The sequence below is a fragment of the Ostrinia nubilalis genome, chromosome 7 (genome assembly GCF_963855985.1).
Source record: "Ostrinia nubilalis chromosome 7, ilOstNubi1.1, whole genome shotgun sequence".
In the NCBI taxonomy this organism is placed as follows: domain Eukaryota; kingdom Metazoa; phylum Arthropoda; class Insecta; order Lepidoptera; family Crambidae; genus Ostrinia; species Ostrinia nubilalis.
The window spans coordinates 12,570,113-12,590,335 of NC_087094.1; the positions used below are offsets into that span (position 1 = coordinate 12,570,113).

General features: G+C 36.5%; 1 protein-coding gene across 1 annotated transcript in view; it reads left to right on the forward strand.

The window, feature by feature from the left end:
* The window catches only part of LOC135073345 (protein sprouty), a 46,783-nt gene that overhangs the window by 20,124 nt on the left and 6,436 nt on the right, over positions 1–20,223 (forward strand). The window contains exon 2 of the mRNA XM_063967496.1: positions 10,448–10,479. The gene's annotated coding sequence lies outside the window, so the exon portion shown is untranslated. The remainder of the gene's footprint in view (positions 1–10,447; positions 10,480–20,223) is intronic.

Genomic DNA, 20,223 nt, shown 5'->3' on the forward strand with positions numbered 1-20,223 from the left:
GTTAATAGTATCCTCAATGACCCTGGGATCTATGATTTATGATATACACGGAATTTTTGTAACAATGCAACAACCGCGAAGCGAGTGTTTCAAATTCAAATGGTTTTTTTTTTCTTCCGATGTCATTTTTCGGCTGAATTAGGATATAGGTTGTATAATACCGTTGCTATTACGCTGAAGGAGGATACCAGCGAAGCCATTTTTGCCGGCATCTGTATGGAGCTGAGTTACAAGCTTAGGATCATACAAGGCAAGTAATGATCGTTCTGATAGAAGATCTTTTATGATTTGAAATTATTGTTCCTGAGATTCCCCCCACACCTATCAAATATCCTTCTTCAACAAGTTAGTTACATGACGTGATGCTATCAAAGCATAATCTTTAATAACCCCGAAAGATCTAAGAATTGACGCAGTTCGTCTTGATTCGATGGTCTTAGGAAAATTGGAGACAGATTTACTCTTTTTGGAACCCCGGACGTATCCCATTTGCGTTAACTTCTAAACCAAGAAAGTCAATCTTTACGAATGTAAAGTTGCATTTGTTCGATTTTAACGTAAGTCCGTCATTTCTTAATAAATCAAGAAACTCTCGAAGTCGCGTCAACCCTTCATCAAAGCTTTTACATGGTATAAGTATGTCGTTCATCTAGACTAGAGCATACTTGAGGTAGTAACCCGACGCGAGATCCAAAGATATGAAAAGAGTATTACCCGCATGTAAGTCCAACTGATACTCGATACTTTTTTTTTTACTAGAACGATCGAGCTCGCGTAGGTTGTTGCCGATTCCTTAACTATACTGCTATCTACCATTACTTGAATCATATTCCGAACTAGTGACCTTTCAGAATGGGACATACTTTATGGCCAATAAAGGACTGGTTTTGAGTCTACGGGTTCAATTTTTTTTTTTTTAGTGTAACCTAGGTCCTGGACGCTACTCGAAAAGCAATCTCCATATTCCACTACTGTCCACGAATGGACACTTTTTTATAAATATGTATACTTTTTTACGCTTTGTTTTTTTATTGTCTATTAACTTTCGATGTTCGCTTTTTTATTATTAATGTCACTTGAGGAAGAATAGACGGTATACGTTTCTGAAACTGGTTTTTATTGATACGACAGAATTAGAATAGTTAGTACGATTAACAACTACAGTTGTCTCAAGTGTCATACGCTGCTCATTCGTCAAGTTAGGATTACAATTTACGGTATTATCTGATTCTGATTTGCTAAAAGTGATTTCATATTTGGCTATCACATGCATTTGGGTAGCTCTGGTCAATAACACCCCGTTTTCTATTACGATATCAGAGTTAGAAAGATAATGTTTGAGAAAAGCACATTGATTATTAACAACATTGTATTCTTCGCGTAACAAAACATCAGGTCCTTGAATTGACCCATCAAAATAACATTCCCATTAACCAACAATTCGCAATTAACGGGAATGGCTCGTTATAACGTGTCTATAAGTATGGTAGCAAAATCCCGAGAAACAAGGTAAACGTTTTCAATGTTTCAGTTATTTTTTTTTTATATGAATTTGTCAGCTTTTTAAGTTATGACTATGTTTCTGGTCTTTCTCTGCAAGAGTCACCCAATAACACTGGGTATTTCGAAACATAGTCTTCAACTACATAAATCTCTACGACTTCTTTAATATTGTGTACTTCGACCATTGCAACGAAGAGACCTAATGGTTGAACAAGATTAAAGCTAGTACATCTTAAAAATTCATATAAATATAACTTCGTCAGTCATAAGATTAATGTTTAGAAATTTAGCATCGCATTGACTACCCAAATCCAAGTGACTTTGCAATATTAAATCGTTAACTTTTACATTCATATTATATTTATTTCTGGCTTAGGAAAGCAATGTTATCTAGATGGCAATCTATGTACACTTCAGCAACGTCTTTTTCATTTTTGTCCCCATTATTTTTGTCGTTAGTAGTTTCAATGATTTTATTTCGGTAACAATTTGCCGCCTGGTGCTCCAGTCTGTCGCAATTAGTACACTTAACAAGAGGTTTATCGCACAAAAACTTCGATGTCCTACCTGATTACAATAATTGAAACATCTCATATTATTAGCATTGTTCCCTGTAAATCTCGAATTGTTTGGCCTTGTATTGCTAGCGTTATTTCTGTCGAATCTGGTTTTTCGGAACGTGTCGTTATTATCTATGTTATCAGTATTTTCGATTTTGACCGATCTAAAGTATTTTAACACTTCGGGTTCAGAAAACTGCGCCACTAGTGCGTCAACTTAACACGGCTCAATCATCTACTTTTATGCAACGAACAGTTCACTGCTTGCTGCCCCGTTATTTCACAATGGTTTATTTTTACGTAATAGTAGTGTTCTAAAGACTCACAGTACCGGACCCTTTTATTTAATATTTCAGAAAGAAGTTCAGCAAATCTTCACGGAAAAGAAAAGTTTCTATAAGCTTTTTTTTTCCATACGGATCAAGTGTATATAAAAAAAAATCCGAAGACCTTGATACCAAGACTTATCAACACCACGTAATTTTCGGAAGAGAGTAATGAATAATCTCTGTTCGCTCCAATCGTATATCTCCGCGCACTCTTCGACTTTATTTAGGTAAGGTAATAAGTAATGGTTTGTTCCTTAGTCATGAGATCAAAGTCAGGAATTACGTTGTCTTTATATGATAATTTAGGATTTTCCGAGTTTTTAACATCTTTCATAAATGACAGTAGTTTATGCAAAAGGGCATTATCGCTATGCGAAGCTCTAGAACGTTTGGGCTTTGGATGAGATTGAAATGTAAAAGACTCACTCGATGAGGATGATGCCGACGACGCATGTCTGCGCATACGCCTACTGCACCGTTCCTCCTTCTTGATTTCTTTCTTGCATAATTTCCATCGTCGTTCGATTCTTTGGAAAAATCCTCCTCTTCCTTCTCCTTCTTTCTTCCCTTAATCCTTGTTCATCATTTGACCTCGGGCATCATCGATTATCATTGACCCTTGACCTCGGGCATCATCAATTATTGACCTTGACCTTGACCTCGGGTATTATAATCCGGCCCTTAACATCGGGCATCATACATCCTTGACCCTTAACCTCGGGCATCATGATCGGGCCCTTAACATCGGGCATCAATTTCGTTCATCTCTCTGGAACTTGGAAAAATAAAAAGCTTAGCCTGGCTCTTAAACCCTTTTCCAAAAACTTTAGTCTATGTTCATAATAAAAATCGAAGCAAAATAAATACCTACATATTATCATAGTAAATACTAGTTTATTCATTGCACTATTAACTGTTGTAATTAATGGGCAAGTTTCCAATTTCCATCTCCTAACAAATCCCGAAAATATAAGTAAATAACCAATTACAATTTTGAAAGAATAAAGTTACAGGACCCAAAGCTGCGCATAACAAACATTCGCGCCATCCCGAATGGTGCAGTCACGACAGTCATTCGAAGCACAAATAGCAAATCACCACCGGTCCACCGGTCCAGCGCCGCTAACAGATCCAATCTTTTCTAAAATCTAGCAGTTCTCAATTTCTCAGCCTTTCCTTGACATAAATACAAGACCTGACTACATCCAAAAAGAAAAAGAAGACTGACACCACAGTGTCACTCTCGACAACGCGTTAGGGAAGGTAAGCATTATGACTAAAACCTGAACAGGCAGCCCGACATCGCATCACCGCGCATGTTCAAGTTCCACGCGAGATAATAATATGGAGGTAATTTAATAAATAATCAATCCCTCAGCCATTTTTTGGTGGATTTCAAAAATAACTTCTTCGGGCCCCCCAGTCCTGGTCTATATTCCAATCCCATTCAGCGAAATCCAATGTTTCATCACGAAACCTCTCCATTTGAATATCTTATAACATGACAAATAAATGAAATACTTGATATTAATTTAAGCATAATATTGTCAAAGAGTTAAGTTAGTCTCGTTTCTGTTTAGCATTAAAAATAATACCAGTAGGTTACAATCCTAATATTAGTTACTCTTTCAGGAAAAAAAACCACTAAACGGATTTCGACGCAACCTCACAGCACCACTGCTCATATCCCAGACTAACGTAATTAATAGGCTATAATAATGTAAACGATCCGTGGCAAAATAAACCTCACGCGCGGGTGAAGCCGCGGGCAAAAGCTAGTGGTATGATAGTTTATAACTTGCAAAAAGCCATAATAATGTAAAAAAATGTAAATTAAAAATCAGTAATATTCGAATTTCGAAAATCATTTTATCATCGATTCTTCCTTCAATGTTATTCTGAACACTTAAATAATATGCATTAAAATATCAACTCGGTAAAAAAAATTTATAGAATTAGGTTTCATGGAAAAGTAATAGAGAATAAAAACAGAAGAAAAATAGTAATATGCAGATATAATAAATCAACTAGTTATTACGTGTTATTATTCAAATAAGAACTGTAAATCGGTCTCATTAATATCATTTTTCAAATCATTCCACAGGGTTTAATTCGTCAGCGAGGGTTTTCTTGAATATAATTTATTATGTTAGGAAAGCCTTGCAAATAGATTTATAAATAAAAAGAATCACTTTACTTACGTTTTGTAGGCGTGTAAGGAAGTTTTGTTTATCCTTATCGTATCCCGCTTCTGAACTTTTATCCTCCTTTTAAGTTCAAACGCTGGTTGATACTTTTCATAGTATTTATTGAATAACTTGTACAACAATATTACTCATCAGTATTACACAATTACATTTCGGCAGAATAGTCCGTTCGACACGATAGTTCACCAACGACTGCCCGCCATTGACCCCAAAATGCTAACGTGGTTTTCGCTACAGTGTGATCGGAAGCGGAAACCCCGGCGCATTTTGATATAAATTATTTCTTATTATAACAATGTTCTAAAAATATTGTAATAATCATTATTTTAAATAAAATTGATATTAACATTTTACTGTTTTGATTTTAATTTATACAAGACTACAAATCACAACATGAGATCACAAAACCGGAAGTGCAGTGTAAAATTATCATAATGAGACAATTAAATGGACACTGAAAGTTATTGCTTAGAAAACATTAATAATATTATTAGACAGTCTAACTCAAGTATATTATTATGTATAACCTAACAGTACTGTACTTATAATATACAGGTTGGCCAGGCAGTTGACGTTCAAAGCTAAACTTTAGATTCCTTACACCTAAATTTTAGCTTTGAACGTCAACTGCCTGGCCTTATACACCCTGTATATTATAACTTCAACTTTTTTCCAATGAGTTTTTTTTTAAATATTTTTTCCAATTTCTTAAAGTTACGCTTAATTCCTGCTGAGTGTACCGGGTAGGTAATATTGTCAGATGGAACGGTGCGTAGTGCAGCCACTCCCAGGTGAGCAGATGTGGCGCAGTCGGCTCGACCGATGCAAACCACGGCGATTATTATCGATCGGCGACAGTAATCCGTGACCGAGACAATGTTGTCGCCCTCTTCATCTTCACAATTGGTTCCTGAATAAAAGTTAGTTTATGCGACAAAGTTTAATAAGTTAGTTAAGGTAGTGGAAATAGGGACTTATATGCTGTTCTGTCTGGCCCACATTTTCTGAAGCTAATAGTGAAAATTTCTACTGCTGCATTCAAAGCTTTCTATATTCAGATGCAAATAAACAAATAAACATAACAGATGTTTTATTGTGACTAGAAACCTAGGCAGCAGATCCTGTTATTGAGTGAACAAAAAATTGTCTCCGATCTTAGCCAGTTCTTTGTAGAGCGATAAAATATCTGCAAGCCGTACATATAGCAAGATCTAGTGAGCAGCATTTGCTCCCGTTCAAGATGCAGCCCCGATTAGCCTGCGTCCGAGCAATTGTCCGATTAGCATGCTTGCAACTCGGGGTTAAGTAATGCGCACGAGTGGCCGACGATTACTGACCACGTTACGAAATAATTAGACGTCAGCAACACTTGACGAATTTTAAGCGGATTGATTGTGTTACAAGGTTGGCTCTTGGTCACAGTGCCGCTAATTTTCACAGTATTTTATTGCTAAATGAAAAAAGTGATTAGATTTTGATGATAAATGATTGTTATAAGTGATTTCCTGAAAGAGATACTTTCTTTTACAAGTCTGCGTTTGTCACGTACATTTTTGATGACATACATTCTGAAGAGTAAAGGGTCACATCGCAAAGTCTCAAAAAATATAACGATGTTTTATTAAGAGCGGCTAGTTCAAAGAGCTAAAAATAGGCGGCGCCACCGCGCACCGCGACTGTCAGCGACAGCGCACAACACTCGTCTTGACAGCCAATCTTTCAGGCTGCCTACTTGTAAGTAGTAACCTGGGATATAAATATCGTTAGAATCTAGATTATACACCTAAGCCTAAGTAGAGCCTGGTTTATATCTAGTTACGTCGATTATACAGTAGCAACTTCATTATGTAGAGTTGATTCTAGAAGCATTTTGTTTATCCATTATCATAAACATAACAGGACATAAACTATGATAGAGCTATATGACGAAGAAATGGCTTAATTGGAAGACATGTAAATGAGATTATGCTTCGTAATTATAATTCGTTGGACAGGGATAACCAGCTAAGTAGCTGAGGCTGAGATTAACATGCACCATATCTGGTCATGTTAAACCATTAACCAATCTAGTGAAATCCACTGCATCTTTAGGGAGTGTTGGTTTGGAAGAGGACTTTTATGATTTTTCGTTTGAACCTTAACCAAACAAATGTTTTTTTTTTTAAATGAGCAGTTTCTCTAGCTAAACCGGTCTCAGAACATGTGTGCCGAACGTGATCTTTTGCTGATGCTTGGACACCGACAGACAGGATTCATTAAAATTGCCTTTCCCAGAGTAAGTAGGTGCATAGTAATGCCTCAACGATTCCGTGGTTTAAGAAAACTCTATAGGAACTAAAAAGAAAGCCATCTGAATCTTCTAAGTAAGAAATTAAGGTACCCCCAGCTCAAAGTGGCACATAAACGAGAAAATCTCCGGAGATATTTCGAGAAGTATTATGTAAAATAACCTTTAAAGATAAAGGTATCGATAAATCTGAGATAATTTCTTGATATCGCATTCCGTCGTTATCAATGTATATTATGATAAATTATGCATAGATATTCTAATTCGAACTTTGTTTTTATTTTACCGTAGTGTATTTATGTCAGAAAAGACTGCATTGCTCGTGATCCAAAAGAGAGTTGGAGAGATTGGCCCATTGTGACATGTTTGAGGATGTTTTTTTATTTTTTAACCGTTGTTTCTCAATTCGGTATAAATTATTTATCTGTGGAGCAATATTGGATAGTCGGTGGGCGTGTAGAGCGGGTATTTCGGGGCTTTATCGCCTACGCCTTGCTATTGGCAGAAAAATGTTACCGAAATACATCGGCGCTTACTCGCGTTAGCGGGGTCATCTGCTGACATTGATATAGGGATACTGACTCTGTCTCTCCCCGTCTGAGATACTAGCTCGTGACGACTCTACGATGGTTGTGGCGCATTTGCACTCTGACGACCGAATTTCAAAACAAATCTTAGTAAAATGCGGTATCTTTTTCCTTGTTGTGGCTGTGGAAACGACACCATAACACATATTGATGTACCGTCCATAATCCAACTGATAAATCCAACTTTCAAATATTTTTGGGTGTAAAGACAAGTTGTACAGTATATGATATGATTTATCATATAGTATTGACTGGGAATTGTTTATTTTGAACTTATACCAGTATTAACGTCAAGTACTACTTTGAAAAAATTGCAGAAGTTTTTCTTATTTACTGTGATTGAGTATAAAATTGTACTATTTAATGTCTCTATTATATCCAGCTTTGGACTATGTACCTACTTAAACAAAGCTCAAATAGTTCAATATTAATGAACAACGACATTAATCAAACATTTCCTTTAATTTTGAGTCTCGTAGATCCTCTTAATGTTGCTCGTTATCTTCACCTTATCATTATTACTGGGAACCGAGACATACGTAATGGAAGATATGTGTTCCAGAGCTACGCTCTCGCCGGTTTCCGGTGGTTGTTTACAAAAAAATATATATTAAACTCGTTGTACGAATGGGCCGAGATACTTGGCGCGATTAAAAATCGGTACGACTTCCGTTGGCTCGGAGGCATGGAGCGGAGCCCCAGATAAAAAAGATAAATAACATAAAGATCGATACGGTGGAATGGCGCTACCTGTTTTTTCATCGCGGCCTGCGCGAGCGCTGCCGTGTCACAAACATTCGACGTGGGACATTCTCTCGAGCAAACATTGCTTTTCTAATTAATAAGTATTTACACAAATCGATTTTTAATAAGATTAGATTATTGCGAAAGACTAGGTTACCAGTTATGACATTTAATAGATATAACCACATAATTAAATGAATCAGTAATCGCTACTTAATAATTTAGGTAATTTACAACATTTCTTCAAGAATCTCCTTACGATCGAGAAAAATCATTACATTATCAAGAAATCCGATAATGAAGAAACCAAGTAGAGTTACAAGTAATATCTGATAACGCTCAACCTACAGTGGTTTAGTGGTTTCAGTACCGGTTTTAAATTATGAGGTTTGAACCCCGGGCAGATATACTTTTTCTTAATTTCGTATTCGTGATTACCAAACTGTACTTGAAGATAAGTATTGAATTTAACTTGACTATAATTTAGTTTTTTTCTAACTACATTATACTAACGTAATATTTTTGTATTATTTTGTTGGAGCTAACGCTAGTCTTTCCATTCTGCCAATGAACAAATGTGCCTATCAAGAAATCTCAAGGATTAAACTTTAGCGCGAACAATAAAATATGTAGAGATAAAGCTTGACTTCCTTCTAAAGACCTCGTTTGTATGCATATTAACTAACATTTGTATGCTCGGCGTTTGTTATTTGTGTATTTGTAAAGTTCTATTATCACTTATCAGATTCTTAGAGCACGTTTTATAGAAATAGCGAAAGATGAAACACACATGTGTAAGTTGACGCACACTTTTCCACGGAATAGCAGCACGGCCACTTATGTTGACTCTACCAAGTCATGATATTTATCATTTAACCGTCATGATGCCCTTTTGCTGGCCTGGCAAACCTTCACGCTTTTTCAAAAACTCTTCCACGCGTAGAGTTCGAAAGCTGTATTTTTGTTCCTTTTTAAGTTTAACGGTTTTTACTTCGGGGTTCAGTGTAATTCCAGTTTACAGTTTATTTACTGATACGTATGTGGTTTGCTGTAAGGATATCAAATGATATACCTACATCATCGACGCATAATGTAGAGAAGTTAATGGCTAAATCAATCAAATAAATAAAAGATTTTCCGGCTTTTCCCCTTCAATAGACATAAACGCGATACATGTAAAGAAAATTATTAACATCAAAGTATTATTTAGTAAGGCGAGTTCATTAGTAGCAAAAAGCAAACTAGCAACAGCAGATTTTAAGGAGCGGATCCCTAATAAAACGGTCAATCTAATGACCGATTCTACAGAAGATTTATAATTCCAAATGATAGCGCCGCCGGAGTGAATTAGCATCACCATGATGTCATGCATCCGGCTGCATCCATAAGAGGGGCTATAAATCGAACGGGTTAGATATTTTACTTCGGTGCAACCGGTAATGGAAGATATCAGATTAATAAAAGATGTCGATGGGTCCAGACGAGATGCACGGCAATTTCACGAGTGCTGCGATGATAATTAAGTGTTCGGGCGCGGCTGTGTGCGTGCGTGGGCACTGGCCGGGCCGCGGAGGCATAGCGAGTCGGTAACTATGCGGCGTAACTCCGGTAGCGGCGCAACAGGTCTGCGGGCGCGGCGCGGGGCGGTAGGAAATCCTTTGCGCACGAACGCACACCAGCGCGCGCGCCTGTGTGCGCCATCCGGTTTTCTTTGCGCGTGAGCGCTCGACCAGTGTGCGCTGTACCTGTAGTGGTAGCTATCGAGCCGATCGATCAATGAGCTCGCCATCCACTCGGACTCTTGCCTGCATGCAACTCATTGATTAACGCTATGAACGTGGAATTGTTTATTCATTCATGATGAATATTTTTATTTCAAACAAATGATTTTGTTATCCGCATTCAATATTTCGCACTCGTTCGAGTGAAACTCTACGCGGCTAGCGTATTCTCGGTACAGCTCTCTCACCTGTTCACGGGTCGCGTCCGTTCTGTGTAACACAAATGCCTAAAAATAATGTATGATAATAATATTTACTGATCTCAACCAATATGTAGGTAGGTTAGGCACATGTATTTGCTAAGACAACTCGGAAAACAACAAAGAAAATCAATTACATATTTGAATTACTATGGTATGACATGTCCATCTTCCATCTTCATAACTAACATGATGAAACCTACATTTCGGTAATTCCTGTTTTTTATGTATTTTTTGTTTTTGTTGCAGGTGCAGTTTGCGTGTGCTAACGTATCATGTAGGTAAGTGAAAGAGGACCTAACTACTGTTATCATACTGAGTATATTAAGAATGAAGTAAGTTAACTTATAAAGTATCACAATATGTATAATAATACCTACGATTGGGTAACATGTACACATCCTTATGTAACCTTTCAGTAAGAAGTTAGATCTTTTACAAGGTCTCTCTAACTTTAACTTGCTCAAATGAAAAGCCAAACCAAAAACATAGTCATCATAGCCTTTGGCGAACTTCATAACTTTTCTATTCATATTCATTTATCCACAAAAAGGAAAATCGTAGTCATCGAAATTATAACAAAAACGAACTTAAAGAACTCACACGTGTAAAAAAGATAAATAATTTAAATGTATTCTTATTGGGAATTTGGGATCTTATTTAATGAAATCAGATCGATATCTTAAAATTCATTGCCGTAAAGACCAACCTCTATGTTATTTTATTTGCTACTTGTTACAAACACATTTTACCTACTTATTTTTTACACATTTAATACATAGTGCTGTTTAAACGAGCACATAAAGTAATAACAGGCCATTCATTCAATTTTGACCTCGACGAATACACAGTACACACCCGGTAGTGCCGTCATTTCGATAAAAAAAAACCAACGATAACCCGTTCTTGCGCAAGTATCGACTAAAATAACAATCACAATGTAAAAGAGATAATGGTCAAAGAAGGTATTGTTGCACAGATGAGAGGCGATCATAAGTGGTACTACGCATTAAAATACGCTCGATGATTCCACTAACTCTATAATACATGTGAAATTTTCCATTCATTGAACAGGGAAAATCTTCATTATTAATACTCATTTATCAAATACAAAAAATCGTGAGGTATTTAAGTAATTTGCGATTTGTTAAAAGATAGAGTTGCCAAAATAAAACGATAATAACACCACCACCACAACTACGATTGATCTAGATTTCAAAAGAAATGAAAGTAGTCCAGTCTGTCTAGTACAATCATTGTAACTAACCTAACTTAACAGTTATTCACGGGCTTTTCGAAGTTCATGTAACCTAGCTTTGACGTGACACAGTCATAGTTCCCTAGTTTGGTGAAATTGTACAAAAGTGGACGGCAATTTTAGTTTTTCGATAACGGCAGTAGTGGAACCGATTGTGTGACGACATACAGTTGAAATTCGAATGATATTTAAAATCATATGACATGTAAATGTGGTGTTCCTCAAAGAGCACGCACAGGGCTGCCATTTGCTTTGCTCTACTCTCCATTAATAATAATTTTAAATTTCCTTCCTCGTAGAGGTGTGCTTTGGTAAAATGTGTATGCTCTACCTATAGCATCGTTTATATTCAATTTCATTTTGGTCATAAATATTGGTTCATAATTAATTATTTTTTATTATTTTTACATAGAACTGCTATGTAGAGATCATCATTCAGTTATTTCAAAATCATTTTTATATTTAAATACTCTAAAGCACCACTTCAATTACAAACCAGACGCAAACGCCCTCCTGGTCCGCTGCAAATTCTAAGCACGAATAAAATTATAATTAGGTTATTTTCGCAATTAACCGGTGACAAACATGGCAGTTGGTAGACTAGTGTCAGCCCTAACCGCAGGTGTGGGTCGGTCGTCGGTGGGTTTGGAATTTGCGTCGTCGCGTGGTCGTCGCGTGGGCGGCGGTCCGCCCACGAGCCGCACCTCGTCGCCAAAGGTGTAAATCACTACCAGCGTCCCGGTTGCCACCAGACGAGTCTCGCCAAACTTGGATAACACCCGATTTGGGCCAGCTGTATACCAAATATGAAAAGATTCCAGCTGATGTCTCTAGGAATTAACCTTAGGTCTGTACATTCAATATGGATGACACTATTCACAAATAATACTTTGAACTATCTCAAATACAGCATATCTTTAAGAATATGCCCATATTGGGGATAAGAGGACACTTTCCCAAATTATTTCCTTGAACTAACTCAACAAAAACGAAGACAACATGTTATGTAGGAGAAGATGGCCTTTTTCCGTTTATTTACTGTAATTGATTTAGAAGTAAAAGTAATAATCATTTAGTCAGTTGACTTTTCAAAAGAACCTAAAAGAAACTCCAAACGTTGGTATTTCCATCGAAACTATAGAGAAGAAGCCAAGAAGGTTTTGACAGCTTGAAAAAGTATCTCAACGGACAGGTATATGTTTAGTGTCCGACCTCATAGGATGGAGAAATTCTAAGTAAAGCTTAATACAATCCAAATCGTACATCTCTAACTTCAATCAAAAAGCATTCAAGCGAAGCCCTGTCGTGGATGCAATGACTAACGACCAGCTCCCACCTTCGTTATCGTTATAATTTTCATGTCATTGCAACTCACTTCTTGTTGGTCGCAACCTTCATAATTTGTAGTGAGATACAAATGTTAATGTTAATGTCGTATTAAATATGACCATTTGTTATCAATGTTAGTATAGAAGCATTCTGTTGAGAGAAACCAACACGATAAAAATTAATTTCATCAGGTAGAATAACTATGTTTAGAGGAAATCGATAATGGAAAGGTCATAAAATATATCAGTGGATGTTGGCTGTGCCTAAGTATTCATGATTTTATTATGTGCTGAATTTTTACGAGTACATGTGTCTTGTCAATTTACAAGTAGTTATAATGCTTAGAAGACACGAATTTATTTACTTATTAAGTACAATTACATGTTATTCAGAAAGCCAAAGGTTTCCGATTTCCATGTACCAATACGTTTACGTAAATTTAATCTGAAAACGTACAAATAGATGAAATAAGATACATTTTCAGCAGAATCCAAAAATACAGAGCGATGCTAAATTATACTCGTAAATGTCGTTTTTGAAATACATTTAAATGCAAGAATTTGTACAAAATAACCGTATATCCTGCTATAGTTAGTATTTAAACTTATCATTAAACATTTAGCATTTCCACGTCCCGATAATAACACCAAACTATCTAAACTCTACCATCTACCTCAACAAAATGTAAATTGCCACAATTAAATTCAAATGAAACGACAGCGTTAACACGCGAGACACGTAATTTCTGAACATGGTCAATAATATTAGATCGAGTAATCAACGATTACATTGTTTACACAAATGTTTTATTACACCAATTTCAATTTTTCAACAGAGGACGCACCTAATTTCACTGTAGAAATCATGGTGTGGCCGATGTTGGCGTGGAAACGGAGGATCGGGTGGTGTCGGTTCCGCGATTTGGGGTTCTGCGGCCTTATGATAGAGTAGGGTATGCCAGGGCAGTGCTGGTCCATTTACGGCGTATCGATGGTGGGGCCCGATGTCATTGGCCTGACTCCGTACTGTAAACGTTCCACTCGCTCTCTGTCACAGCTACTTTTGCTTTTCGAGTGAACATTGTACATCCTGGACGCGCGTCATTAGTTTGGTATTTTCTAATCACGGGCGACGTTAAGGGAACGTAAAAAGCTGACGCGGCAAACGGTGGCCCTTGTTCGCTCACAAACGCTCTCTGTTTGCTGTCGGCTAATTGACTCTATTATGTTATTTGTTGGATATTCATTTACATGTATAATAACGAATGTAACTTTATACGCTGTTGGTACAACACAACTCTTGTGGGCATTTGTATTCCTAGTTACTACTTCATATAATTTTGTTGTGAACAGGTAGAGTTTCTCGTATTGGAAACTCTCAATTAAAATTATAGTTTTAAAAACTCTATTTGAACAATATTTGAAATGGACTCTACCCTTGACTCACATACGATATAAGGACATAAAGTTAATTACACTCATTCATTATGACGTGCTGTGGACATTTCTTGTGAATCGAGTTCAAATATTTAATCTACATCCAATTCTCAGACACAAAAGAACATTAAAATACCTAGCAAATAACAAAGGTTTCTGTGCAGTTGGAAATTACCTTAATTAAATTACCCAGGTACTTAGAAGATTTGTAACTTTGTATTTACAAAATATGTAGGATCTCTATAATTTTTTATTTAGAAAAAGCTAATATGACAAAATGTGTAATCCAAACAAAAACATCATCCGAATATTTAAAATTCACATGATATAGGTAATCATTGTAATACTAATTTGTTTTTGATTACATTGATGACGTCTGGATATAGAATAGACGGATGTAGGTCCGTCACAATCGTTGATATTGATAGCAATCCACGTCAACATGGATATGCTAAAAGCGAGGCGTGGTCGCAGCCGTTCGCGTTGATAGCAAGAACGTTAGCCGTTAGAGTGGTCAGAGTTGGTAGTGCGAGGTGGCCGGTGGGAAGCGCTGAGAGTATGGGCTAGTGGACAGGGCTCGCGGCTGCAACGGCCTCGTGGAAGGTCGACCGCCTCGCCGCGCCGCCCGCTTCTCCCCGCACTCCCCTGCCTCACCGCTACGTGGAATTTATGTAATTGTCTTCAATTAAAACGAGAATATGTACGCACCATCTTCGGCACCACCAACACTGCCAAAGTACTCGCAGCGCCTCCGATAGGAATGTGTTTATCATCCTAATTACGCGGTCGACAAATATTCGCTACTACACACATCCGTTCACTAAATAAGCACATGGAGCGGTACGAACTAAGGTCACCGCGATGAGTGCGTGCCATGAATGGGCCGAGTCGTGCGCGACACCCGTCCATTCAATGAGATCCTTCATTCTAGCTTTTGTTCTTACGTAATAGCGCTTCATATTTTACGATTTAATTTAACGTGCGGCGAAACAGACGCGTCGTTGTGCGGTTATCGTTGCGACGTCGGACGTGACATGGAGCCGCGTCGTGCCGCAGTGCCTGCTCGTCTCTAGTGCTGGAATGAGTCCACGCGAGTCGTGTCGGCGAACATGGCCAGCGAATATTATGTTGCGGATCGCTCGATCTCATTCACGTTTGCTTTATCTGTGGCAAACATCCGGTATTATTTTTTAACGCACCCACGCCGTTACTACTCCAGTATGGTTATCAAACGATTCGGTACACAATACGATAATAAGTTTAGACAAACAGTTCTCTCAAATGAACTGTTTATCAGCTCTTTAACTCGCAAAGATAATGGGCGTTCAAAACAGTAGGTACCTATACCTAGTATTTATTTATCGGTATTAAATAACTGACTTATTATTTCGTAATATGGTTGGTAGTTTTGTATTATCTTTAGTAAGTATCCGTTACAATAACAAACATAAATTGACAGTTATCAGTTTCTGAAAATTTTACTTGAAGCTCTACATGGGATATTTTTAATATCTACGTATGATAAGTAAAACTTATTTTGTTTTCGTAGCCTATTCCTGCTACTATTTTAATACCTGTATTTTACTAACAAATATCCAACGCAGTAAAGTTTAACTGATATACTTACAAATTGTAGAGTTGATTTCATCAGAGCAAATAAGCAATCTCAAATAGATGATGATGATAATATAGATATGGCGTGATTTCATAAGCGAATCGAGTTATAGAGCGTACGGGATCGATTTAAGTGCATAGTAGGTGCAAGGCGGATGGAAAGCGCCGCTTCCGCCGCCAGCCGCCCACTGCATAACAAACGAAACCTGATTTCTATCGCCACAGATAATGGTGCCCACTCCAAACACCACATAAAAATATGCTCTACCAACATTCGAATAAAAACTAATACATAGTTAACATTTAGCTTTACAAAGTAATATAAAAATTGTGTAAAGCTCATTTAGATCATGCAAAAATGTTGAAAAGTAATAATGGATTTAAACTAATCACAAATTCATAATGTGCAATTTATTTGTTGCAGAAATAACCATTTGGAACTACTCGTAGCATTTTTGTGTAATTTTAATTAACGTCTTGAAAGTATTTAGAGCTAAAAGCTTAGAGCTTTTTGATAGAACTCAGAAGTAAAGATTATGAGGTATTTTAGGTAATTTTTACATTCATTAACTCAAAACATTATTTACCATGTGCCTGGATTGGGACACCACACCTAATTAAACGCATTAGATCTCATTTTTTAGAACTTTATTATGGAAGTATCACTTTTAAGTTAAGTAAGTTTAGGTTTTCAACTAAACCTAAAATTTTACGTGCACTGGAACTGGAAAACATTTAAATAATACATATAAATGTTTTTCCATTAAACGAAGCTACTCTTAAAGTTTTTCAATATTTTTCAGTTACCTAAAGCTTAGCGTCATAGGACGCTAAAAAAACTCATAAACCTCATTTATTTTCGTAAGTAGACTTTTCAAAAGGACTTATACACGTCCCAGTATTAACCCTACCACTTCTTCGGGACAATAAATGGGCCAGTGCTGAGAAGAAGTAGCGCAAGAAACTACTGACTTAGTTGAAGCAAAGGTTAGTAGAGCCTACGTGAATTTTCATATTTTACATTATTTTACCAAATAGTATACAAAATATAATATTCAAAGCTTTAAAAGTAATTTTCAATCACCTAATTTACAGTGACTTCAGTAAAAATGGATAATTCAATGAAATGTAGAGTCATTGCTTCATCATTATTGGAAACAAAATCGGAGGTAACTGTTGATGGTCATTAAAAAGGAAAACATTTGCCAGGTTTCTGGTTAAGCTCATTGTAGGTACGATGTCCAGGAATCACAGAAGCCTGAGCCTTCCTATGCATCGTTCAAAGAGGTATCGGTTTCACTAACGCCTATTTAGGCCCCATTGTCGCACCCATTGTTCCTTCATAATTGGCTTCGCGTTTCGTAACAACTTTAATATCGATTCAATACGATGTTCCCTGAAATGAATGAGTGTCGGCGAAGTGTTCACCTTTTTATCGCCATTAAAAAAGAAATATTTTGTACCGGAACTCGTAACCGTTAAGAGCCATTTTACATTTTCGTGAGAATTTCTAAGATTTTGGAAGCATGAATTACTATCTTAAGCAACACCCAGAGATTATTGAATAACTGCGAAAGATAGGTCAATCCTTGGTGTTGACCATTAATGAAACGGATTTACTAAAACTCTTTTGCTTAATTCACAGTGCCCCATCTCCCACAACCATTTTACGGAAAAATTGCCGCAGACTCATTTTCAAAGTCCTGTATCTATTATTTATGCTCATATAATAAGCTTAAAAATATATAGTAATCATTGGACATATATTCTTGTAGTTCATTAATGAAATAGATTCTTGAATTTCATTACCATTATTGAGTAAAATCTAAAAATAATTTGCCAAATTTGAAGATTAACGTCACATTTTGATCGTGGTTTTTGGTTTAAAAACACATTAATAACTGCAACAAAAGTATCCCAAAATAAAGAATATTCATTGTAGAATTGATTTCTACAGTTATTGTTTAAATATTAGTAACCACTTTGTCAAAATATTGATGTGAATATCAGTATAAATTACAATGCGCAAGCCGACATTGATTAGTATGGCGCGAGCGCCCGTCAAGGCAGGACCTGTGTCATTTTTCCCGCCGTGACGTTTACGTGCGTTCGTGTCGTAAAGCGGTGATTTGTACGGCGACCAAATACATTTGATACTATGCCGAGAGGCTGTTTCGAGTCGGCCGGCCGAGCAAAAATTGAAATGTTGAATTTTAATTTCTTTGACGGATCTGGGTGTAACTATGTATAAGTAGGTACCATGTATTTAATTTAATAAATAAATTATAAAAAAAAGTATATCCATTATGCTAGCACCCTTAACACAAGTATATTGGTTGCCTACTTTTGGACTAGATGGCGCTGTGAAATTGTTCAAAGATTTGTTTATTTATTTATCCGCTTTGAGTTTTGTTTCGTGAAGAAGAAAAAGAAGCGTTTTGTTTCGAGAGGGAAGCTTTGTTGTTAAATCTATATATTATTTTTGTATTTTATTAAAATAATTACCTGACTATGTTAAAAAGGTGTGGAATGTTATTTTGGAGATAACTTGGTTCCATAGAAATATAGAGAGATGCTAAGTAATGCGCTGAGTTCGAAACTCAGTGTCGTATTAGAAATTCACACACACAAAGAAATCAAATTATGTGCTCATTATCCACTGCGGTATCAGTATTCAACGTTCGAATAATCTTTAGTACTATGCAAGCAATATAAACTGTTTACATAATGACGTCGGTACTGTCATCATTGCTTTCACAAGCAATATGTTCCAATTTGTCCCTTGTCACATTTCCTTTTAGTTTCTGTGATCTGTGCTTGTTTCTAAGTTGATATCAATGAAATATTCCTTAGTACTTTTGATTTAATTTTTTTTATTTGTTTTTTATTGTCACGTGTTTGAAAAATCAAGGTCAGATTACAATAAAATAACAAGTGAAAACGTAACATTGCATTGCAACTCGCAATTTCGCAATATTGATGAGGAGATTCCATTGGAAAGTCTGTATTTATTCCTAGGATTCCCCCAACACCATCAAATTCAAGAGAATTTAAGAGAGTGCAGTTTCCCATCTCATGCTTAGGGACCACGGTTTAAAATAGTGTGGTTGCATAGAGCCTGCAACGGGCAACCTCGTGCGCAGCTGCTCATACTAATTTTCGATAAAAAGCAAGTGTTAGCGCCCTCACGAGTTTTAGCGGAGTTCCATATGGTAGCGGGAGTAGACTTAATGGAAATCTATGCTTCTCCGACGACCAGTTAGTATGTGGAATACTCCAGAGTATGCGCACATAATAGCCTGGTGATTTTAGCACCTAAAGGAAAAACAAAAAAACATTGTTTACAAAGAAATCTGCGGCAGGTGTAGCGTTTTAATTTTGTTTTAGAAAGATCTCATAATTTTGTAAGTATTCAAATATTTAAACGTAATAATTTGTAGATTTTATATAAAAAAACATAATCATTTATTTTAGCAAAATTAATTTTCTTAAAATATTTTAATTCTATTAGAACCATTTTCCACTTCATCGCAGAAGAAGCGAGCAAAAAGCTAGTATGAAATATGTAGTATTGCCCGCGGCTTCACCCGCTTTAAATTTAGTTTGTCACAGATCGTCATAAATTATAGCCTATACATTGTTATTCTGGTCGATGCCAGGGATGGATGAGCGTCGCTGTCGCTGGCGACAGGGTCTTCTGGTTCAGGGTTCATGGCGTAGGTCTCAGGCAAAATGAAATCCACTCGTAGAAATTAATAAACTCAGTGTATTCACGAAAATAATTACACACAGCACTAGAGTCGTATCGGAACTGAGTAAACCAAAGGTCCTGCGATAGGAACTTCCGACCCGAGTGATAGTTGAACACAGACTGCCTAGTACTGCTGTACTGTACTGTAAAGTTTCATCAAAATCTGTTCAGTAGTTTTTGCGTGAAAGTGTTACAAACATCCAGACATCCACACAAACTTTCGTATTTATAATATTAGTAAGACTAGTAAGAAGTAAGATAGTAAGATGAATTATTTTAGTTATTTGTTTACTTATAATAATATTTATTTATTTATTTCTTAGCTCTGTCTGATAATGGATCTGGAGGAGATGCAATGGCCACCTCCGTAACAAAACAATAGAACCCTATGGAGTTTGGGCTTGTGTGATTCGCCTTGACGAATATTTCGTATCCAGGGCCCGATGATGGAGCTGTAAGGGGGCAGATTTTTTTTTCACTATGTGACTGTCTTTATTTTGTACTTAATATATATTTTACATATTATACCTATTCGTGTTTCATTATGAATCGAAATATAAAAGACTTATTAAACTCTATTAAAAATTTAAATTAATTTATCAAGTTTGAATACCTCATTCTACCTTAAAATTAATAA